This window comes from Lactuca serriola, chromosome 8, assembly GCF_051521515.1.
Source record: "Lactuca serriola cultivar US96UC23 chromosome 8, Lser_US96UC23_V15, whole genome shotgun sequence".
Classification (NCBI taxonomy): Eukaryota; Viridiplantae; Streptophyta; class Magnoliopsida; order Asterales; family Asteraceae; genus Lactuca; species Lactuca serriola.
In genome coordinates, this window is record NC_136415.1 from 14,393,912 (window position 1) to 14,404,079 (window position 10,168).

The following is a 10,168-nucleotide window of genomic DNA, read 5'->3' on the forward strand; positions in this document are numbered from 1 at the left end:
AGCATTACATAGAACACAATAGATATTCAACAAAAAAGAATAAGCAGGAAAAGCAAAAGGAATAAAGTGCTAAATGATATGCAGGTTTGACTAAAAGATGAAGTTAATATAACCTTAGAGAAAGCAGTAAGAACATTATTAAGAAGCTCATTGACTCCTTGGATTTATTCGAAAAAAGAAAGATATCAGAAAGCCGAGCCACAAAAGCTACATTTAATTGATTACCTTTTGAATCGCAGCAACTTTATCGAAAATTAATACTTGTTCTTCAGGGGAGAATATTCAATGTAGAAAGAATGATTGAAGAATTCAAGAGAAATGGAGAGGGTTTACTTAAATCGCCATGATCACAAAGATGAAGGTTTCTGCGTATCTTTTCTCAGATGCTTCTAGAGTGAGAAAGAGGGAGAGAGAATACGTATTCCGTTAGAAAATCTTGGAGAGAGAAAGTGAGAGGCATACGTGCCGCACCTCACGTGTTCTTGTAATAACACGGATGGCCACATTTACAACATTAAATTTACTGATATACCCCTTCCCGCTAATATTGCGTTTCTTTATAAATATACATTTTAATCTAATAAAATATAAATATTTAGAGCATTAGATTTACTTCTATAGGCTCTAGCTAATGAAAAATGTATTAAAATGGTAAAAATATATCTTTTTTTTAAACAATAATAATAATAATATTTTCATTAAATTTGAACATTTTGGAAGTCAATACATATCGATTGAAGGCAAACGGGCAACAAGCTGCGCCGCTAGCCCTTTTTGGATGACAAAACTTATTCTTTTAAAAACAACATTTGTGGATCTAGGAGATATGACATTAGAATGCATGACCCGTTGGACTCTGTTAAGGAGCTCCACCGCCTCTGGTGCGAGAAAACCAAATGTATCGAATGCAAAAGGAACAAACACATGTTGATTTTCTCTACATGCATTGTCGTGCTTTACCACTTTGCACGCAGCGGCTTTCAAAGCAGCATGCCCAGCTGCGAAACCTCCGCTCCCCAAACCAACGAGAGGAGATACACCAGTAAGATCCACGCACGCATGCTTCCCTCCTATCAATCCAAAGACCAAAATGTCAGCCGGTCTAAATGTGGACCTGCCATCCTGCGGGTCCGTCAAAAAGTTCACTGGCGCTTCTTTCTTCACAGATATACCAGCACGCCGACAAGCATTAAAGAGAACATCCTGAACCACATCATGTCTATACTTGAAACCAGGGAGCTCTCTACAATGAACCGCGTGTTCCCCAAAGGTATCCAAACATGCCTTGCGACAAACTGGACATATCTCGTCAATTGGGAATATGAGAATCATGAGGCGGTAACGAAGGATAGTTCGGTACTCCACAGGAGACATATGCTGGCCAAGACCATCAATAGGGATAGTTAGCAGAAAATCTTGAGCATGAGGCGCCCGCAGACACTCAAAGACTGCTTTCTGTCTGACAGTCATCTCGAAGTTGACTTCCATATCTTGGACGATTTTGCTAAAAAGGGCACACGCCAAAACTTTTTGGGATTTAGGGGGGGCGGTGTCCTTATTAGTGAAACCGCTACAGTCAAATCCCGGAATCGTATCACGGAGACGAGTCATAGCACATAGATAATCCGAGTCCATACCACATATGCCACTGTCACGTAAGATGTGGTCTTGTAATGCCCAAGATTGGGCCCTCGAGGCTACAAATGCGTAAGAGGAAACCTCGTAGGCCGAGTACAAACCCAAACCACCAAAACGAATAGGTAAGGAAGCCAAGCGCCACTGAATGTCTCCAAAGAAGGGGCCTCCACATACCACCATATCCTCGATAGACCTACGCAATCCCTTGTCAAAAAATAACGCTGCCTCTTCTATGTGTACCGGCTGACATGTTCTTAAACCAAAGAAAAGTTTTGCAATGCCCATACATAATCGAAGCAAAAGGAGCTCACTCTGTGGGTCACATAGTTGTGGAAGAAGGCCCATCAAATCAACAGCATTGACCGCTCTTTTCATGGCCAACCCGCTAATAAACCCAGCGTCTCTGCTAACAGCCCCCCCCCCCCCCCCAATGAGTTTCACCCCCAAAGAAGGTCTCCCTATCTCCGTAGGGAATAAATCAGCCCGAAGCTTCCTACCATCACATGAGGGCCAAGACGAGTCAAGACGTTAGGTTTCCAGCAAATACTTGTCTTTTTTTTGGACAGCAAGAAGAAAATATTTTTGTCATTGTTTTATAGTTTTGCAAATATTTTTTGGTGTCTCCTTTTATAGTTTTATAAACGATTGACAAATTTATATCATTAAAAGACTGTTTATTTTTTATAAATAAAAAAGATTTGAGTAATATAATTATCAATCTTTAAATATACAATTAATTTAGGAAAAATGATAAATAGGTTACAAACAATCTCTTTTCTACATTTACTCGCATAAGTTCCAATTCTGTCCTATAGGTTATCAAACAACAATAATTTTTTGCAATGCTGGCAACATTACCGATTTTGTAGGTTTTCAGCCAATGTGGCGCTTAATAGCAGCTATAGGTGTACTACATCACCCATGTATGATCCGAAACTGACCCACTTTATACCCGGTTTGGTTGAAACCGGTTTTCAAACCTATAAAATAATAGTTGTTTCCAATCTTTGTTTTTTATTTGTTGTGTATATAATGTTTTTATTTTATCATTGAATATTTGAGAGCTACTTTTCTAAAGATTAAAAGTTAAAATATGTTGTTTTGAAACCTTAAACGATTCTTTAATACATCATGAAAAAAACACATTATATCATGGAAAAATATGAAATTTTTTTTTTCTTTTTTTTCAAAAACATTCCTAATCGGTTAATTTTGGATTTTTTTGCACTCAAACAGGTTGGGATTCGATCTGGTTTGGATTCAATCCGGTTTTGACTTTTGACTTTTGTTCAAAAACCGATCCAGTTTGGGAAAAAACCCGGTTTGTACACCTCTACATTCATACTTGTGCAGGAATTTTCAAGTTTGGTTCATTAGCTAGTGGATAATGGATTGGAAGACTTTACATGAGCACGATTATTAAAAACCAACAAATCGGTTTCACGTAGTTGATAGTTGAGGTGAACAAGAATAATAATTTTCAAGTTAATTTGTACACTTTTATAGCTATTTTTCTTATTTTATGTGTTATGAACAAATTGTAAATATGAATTGACTTATTTTCATACGACTGAATTTATAGCTATTTTTCTTATTTTATGTGTTATGAACAAATTGTAAATATGAATAATTCATATGACTGAATTTATAGCTATTTTTCTTATTTTATGTGTTATGAACAAATTGTAAATATGAATTGACTTATTTTCATATGACTGAATTAAATTTACTTATAAAAAAACTTGAATTTCCATATACTCTCATTGTACGTATGTCATGGGGATCTTTTTTTTTTTCATATTCATTTTGCATTTTGTATCCGAGCCTCATATTTTACATAGATGCATCTATATAACTCAATGTACTTTGGAAGAGCTATAATAATTTTGATAACTCAATAACGTACATCATCAAAATTGATTAAAGAAATGATAGATGATCATTCGTAATACATTATATTGGTGATTTAAAAAGGCTCATGTGTTGGGTATAACAAAATAACAGAAGGAAGGAAATGATCTATTCTCTTTGCAATGTAAACAATATTTATTGATCAAATCCATATTTATTGATATAACTTAGGGCATCTCCAATCCATCCCAAAATTTTATTTTTTCCTCCATTCTCCTCTAATCCGTCCTCATTAACACCCCATTTTTGAAGATATGAATAGTATTCCCCTATATTTGGAGGAATACTATTCTTATCTCCGAAAATAAAGTTGAAGTTCGGTTGCTATTTTTAGTCTTTCTCATTTTTATTTTATATATTTCTAATTTATTTTTATCTACTAATTATAAGTTAAATGCAATATTTAATATTTGTAATATCATGTTATATATTAATTTATATTAATTAATCATAAATATAGAGTTTAATATTTATTTATCAAATTCATATAGAAAAATTAAATATATATTAAATACTTGAAACACGGTAACATAATTTATAAAATATAGTGATCAAATATGATCGTGATCTTGATATATTTATTATAAATATAATCTTATTTATTTAATAATTATTTTGTAATAAATTAGTAAGTATTTTAAATAAATTATATATAAAGATTTTATTTATGATAATATTATTTGTAATATTTTTGTAATGAAAAAATATAATATATATTTATTAAAATCTAAATACTAGAGGGTTGTATTTGACAATATATATAAGTTATAAAATTAAATATTCTATGAATATACTTTTTGAGATAAAAAATGGAGTAAAGTTGGAGATAAATACTTTTTACCTATTTTTCACACCATTTATGAAGGAAAAAATATAGATGAGTTGGAGATGGTCTTAGGAGTCGTTTGATAGTTTGCTAACTAGGTAAGAGCTGACTGGGTTAGAAACTTATTGGATTAGAAGTTCTGACTGACTTAACTTTTGACTGTAATTTTTTGTTTGATTTTGTATCTGACTGACTATACAAAATGACTATATTACCCTCAAAATCTATGTAACCACCAGCAAAACTTGTTTAACCACAATATATTATTAATTTATGCAACAATCTTAAGAACATGAAGATTAAAAGAAGAACAAAAATCAACATATATGCTTACGATTGGGGTTTTGGGTTTTAATTACATGAACAAACATTTTTGCACTACTTAACACCAAACATTAAAAAAAATTAATTTGAGAGTCATAAGTAGTTAGATAATCATATTGATTAGCTTCATTGATTAAAAAGTTGCATAATTTTTTACACTATTTAACACAATCATTCACCTAGCAATACACCAAATGAACACTTTTATCTTTGTTTGCTGATTTTGGCTTCTATTCTCTGATGAAACAAGAAAAAACATTGCATCTTTAGCACCCCAAAGGTATAGTTATTAATACATTTGTGTTGCTAACTAATCTTAAACCAGATTGTTGATCATGAAAGAACATCTATACCAAGAATCAATAATGAATTAGAGAATATGCACATGGAAAAGGAAATGAATTCATTCAAAGGCATTAATTATTAAGTCCCGAAACCGATCCATGAAAACCATTTCAACATGTTAATTGCAACTTATTGCTAAAAGTACACAATACGAAGTTATCAACAAAGTGATAAAGAGAATATGATCATCGAAGGCATTAAGTAATCATCCAAGATCTCTTATGTAAATTAAATTGCGTTGATGGAGATTACTCATCATTAAATGTAATTTAGATATTACAATCTCAATTAAAAGCCAAATAGAATAAATAAATCTTCCAACAACAAACTACTTCATTGATTAAATCTGATCGCTGAAGAAAATACAGAAATAACGATCAGATGAAAATCCAAAAAAACAGAATACATAAAATAGGGTCTAAAAGAAAAGGGACAGAATAACAAAAGAAAAATACAAGATACTTGAAGAAGGTGCAAGGACGTGTAGGAGAAGAGTAGATCCAGAAGTTGAGCTTCATTTCTCTTTCATCTGAGGTATAAAGCTCCTACCTTGCCTATTGCATGTTTAGATCTAGTTTTTAGGAGGTTTTCTCCATGTTTTGGTCCAAGAATGTTGGTATTTGGGATTTGGACGTCCCATGTGGGCAAACTCTTTATATCTAGGGTCTTTAAGGGACTTCATGGCATAAAGATGCCAAATTTATGGCCATGGAAGTCCTATGCAACTTGTGGACCATATTTATGGCCTTTTGAGCCAAGTAGTTTATGCATGCAAGTAAAGATAAGAACTGATTGTGACCAAATTGTCCATAGGGTCCAGATCTATGACCCCTTGGCTTATCTTGAAGTTTTGATGGCTTTTGGAGTTGGATTTAAGCCATTTTGAGTTAGGATTAGGGCTCATATTCGAAGAATAGTGGCTTAATGCATTAAGAAAGCCTAACAGGCTGAAGAACTCGACAAGTTCATATAGGAACTCGACAAGTTGGGTCGAAATGTCCTGATTTTGTAAAAGGAAGAACTCGATGGTTTGATTAGAGAAGTATCGATTCTGTTTATAGGAGGAACTCGATGAGTTCATGAAAGAACTCAGCGAGTTGGATCGCGATTCCAGGGTTTTATGGTTTATGGAACTCGCTGAGTTGATGGGCCAACTAGGCGAGTTGCGTCAACTCAGAATGTTAACTTTGATCAGGGTGATGAATTTGACTTTGACTTTGACCAAAGTTGACCCTTAAAAGGTCATGTGTATGGAAGGATAATTAAAGGAAATGTTTTATGTGTAGGAGTTTGAGTGGGGTTGATTTCAGAGCCAGAGTTTTTGCAGCTACTTCCAGTTGTAACATCCATAAAATTCAAGCAAAATTTTAAACTTTTTAAGCATCCAAAACCATTAGTTATTACAATATGTTTTCAAAATTATTTCATATCAGAGATTCCCATAAATCAAAATCATGAAATGTGAGGAAGTGTACGGCCACGCCTTCGCCTTCGCGCGATCATTAGAAGTACCTGAAACAATAATCGATAAATATAAGTGTTAGATTAGGTGTCTAAGCCTATAACTATAATTGGTATGTACTTGACCCGATAGTAGCATGGTCCATTTGGGTTGCCTTCACCGAAGCAATTTGAAAGGATGGATATTTGAGAAAGAGGTTATTTGTGATTTATTAATATACTATAAGAATAATATATTAATTGAGAAATCATATTATTTAATTGGTATTGATCAAGAATTAATTTGGAATTAATTTAGTGATAAAAAAGACTAATTAAATTTACGGGGGCTGATTATGTAAATCAGTGATACATATAGTTTGGGCTAATGATCCATATGATGGACTAAGTCTATGAGAGTCCATGAAATGTTAATCAAAAAGCCTATCAAAAGAGTTATTGGATTAAAAGCCTATATGAATGAATTAGGGTTTACAAGTGACCCTTGGAATGCTACACTATAAATGTAACCCTAAGCTCCTAAAATCGATACAAGAGTATCCCAAGAAGAAAAGCTAGCCGATTTTGGTGTTCCTAACCCCTCTCTCATTGTTCTCCATTGTTCTTGGTGCTTGTGATTCATTTGAGGTATCACATTTGAGATACTTAGCTCTTGTAAGGCAAGGTTCTACAAGCTACAACCAAGAGGTTTTTTATCTAACTTATTTTCATAAAGTAACTAAATGTTTTTTTCATAAATTTCCAATCTTAGTTACTTTAGGAAAAATGTGAAAATGGTGCTATTCCATGAAATTGCACTTTGCACCTTGCCAAGTCGTTAGTGGAGTGTGTGGTTAACCGACAAACTAACTTGGACTAGCAAGGGTGACAAACGATAGCTCGATGTTTAGCATAGATCAATGGAGCGTGTGTGGTTAAACTGGCATATTGATTAGGTGATAAATGACATCGAGAGTACTAAGCACATTTGCATGGTTATTCACACCTTGTTTGTGATCCTCGGTATCCCAATCACAAACTTGAAGGGCATAATCAAGATTTAAACATGCCATTGAAAAGTTCAATGAATCTCAAAGAATCTAGGAATTTCAATTCATTTAAAACTTAATCTTCAATTTCGGTTTTCATGGTGAAAATTGGTAAATCGTCATTTACCTACCTTCAAATATTTTGCAATTGGATTACGGCATCCCTCTTTCGAACTGTAGAATATTGTGTTGGGTCCTAGCCTTACTATTTCATTTTGGTGTTATATTAAGGATTCTTATCTAATCTAACCTTTGTCTTTCTTTTCAGATGTCTACCAACAACACTTCAAACTCAAACTCTTCTGGCTCTTTCTCCCTCATGAACTTATGTGGGAGGGTCATTTTCAATGGGTCGAATTTCAATGACTGGATTCGAAACATTCGCATGGCTATTCGATACAAGGAAATGGAATATGTCCTCGACAAAGAGCTAAAGGAGATTGATGAAGAAACTACTACTCCTGAGCAACTAGCTGAGTATATGGAACGACGCGGCAAAGGTGTTATGTATCATGCTAGCGACTATGACTTCTGAGCTTCAGAAGTCCTACGAGGACTTCGAGCTTTTGAGACGTACCAAGACTTAATGGAAAGGTACCATCAAAGTACTCGACAAGAAAGGTATGAAATCCTTGCCTCCATGATAACAACAAAAATGAAGGATGGAGAGTCCATCACAGCCCACTTGCAAAAGATGCGAAGATATGTGGACCGCTTGCTAAAGTTGAATGCCAATTTTGACGAAAAGTTGGCTATTGACGTTATCCTACTCTCTTTGCCTCTTTGTTATGATCAGTTCAGAATGACCTATCATATGAACAAGGAGGAAGTCACTCTAAGCAAGCTTCAAGGCTTACTGAGAACTGCTGAGAGTAGTTTAAAAGGCAAGTCTGTTGTACCCACTCCTACTACTGCTGCCCCAGTCCTAGAAATTGGACATGGGAAGGGAAAGAAGAGGAAAGATCCTTTCAAGAACCCTAAGGGAAAGTCTCATGATGGATCCTCTTCAAGTGGGTCCAAAGGTGGTTCTGCTACTCCCTCATCCAATCCAAAGAAAGCAGAGTGCTTCCATTGTCATGAAAAAGGGCATTGGAAACGAAGCTATCCCAAATACTTGCAGGATATTAAGGATGGGAAGATAGAGCCCACCTTTGCAGGTATTTATACTATTCTATCTAATAAGTCATCACATGCTAATTATTGGGTCCTTGATACAAGATGTGGTTTTCACATTTGTTCTGAATTGCAGGGTAAAAAAGAAGTAGGGATGTGGAGCATGGGAGATGAACTTGATCATGGGGAATAGGAAATCGTCACCTGTCACCGAGATTGGAGTTTATTCTTTATTTCTTAGTAATGGGTTAGAGTTAGATTTGAATAATTGTTGCTACTCGTCATATATGGCGAGAAACATTATTTCTTTTCATGGTTTGTATAAATAAGGTTTTAGATTTTCATTTAACAATGTATTGCATATTGATTCGTCCAATGGTTTGGACAAGGCATGCTTGTGGAATTGTCGTCTTAGACTTGTCAACAAGAAGCGTATAGCCCAACTCCAAAAGGATGGAGTGTTGGAGTCATTTGACTTAAATTCGGATGACACGTGCAAATCTTGTTTGCTTGGAAAGATGACCAAGTCACCTTTAACTGGTACTTGTGAAAGAGGTGAGGGTTTGTTGGATCTCGTACACACCAATGTGTGTGGGCCCTTTAGATCCGCCACAAGGGCCGCTTCTATGTAACCTTTACCGACAATTATAGCAGATATGGATATATCTACTTAATCAAGCACAAGTCGGAAACCTTTGAAAAGTTAAAAGAGTTTAAACAAGAAGTGGAGAATCAATTGGGTAGGAAGTTAAAGATGCTCCGATCCGATCGAGGTGGTGAGTATCTTAGTATCGAGTTCCACGACTATCTTAAGGAATGTGGAATTGTTTCACAATTGACGTCACCTAAGACACCACAGCTAAATGGTGTGGCTGAGAGGCGCAATCGAACCTTGTTTGATATGGTTCATTCCATGACGAGTCAAGCTTTGTTACCTATCTCATTCTGAGGGTATGCCTTAGAGACTGCCGTCCATATCCCTAATCTAGTCCCAACTAAGAAGGCTGCCAAAAGACCTCACGAGATGTGGACAGGGAAGGTTCCCTCATTGGCACATATCAAGGTTTGGGGTTGCGAGGCTTTTGTAAGATGAGAGACTCACGACAATCTTGAACCTCATAATAGTCGGTGTATTTTCATCGGCTATCCACAAAAGTCCTTTGGATATCTCTTCTACAGACTGAGTGACAATGTTGTCTTCGTTGCGAGGAGATGGGTTTTCCATGAAAGATAAATCATATGCCAAGAGGATAGTGAGAGGAAAATTGACCTTGAAGAGCTTCAAGAGTTAAGTGATGAAGGAACCTCAAACACTAGCGCTCAACCCGAAGAGGAAACTCCTGTTGAACTAGTTGACGAGTCCTTACCTCTGAGATGTTCCGGTAGAGTTAGTGTTCCACATGTGTTGTATGGTTTTCATATAACAAGTGAAGGTGATACGTTTATCAATGGTAGCACACTGATAAACTTGGATGAACCTAATAAATACAAGGAAGCCATGGCGGGCCCCGAGAGTGCAAAA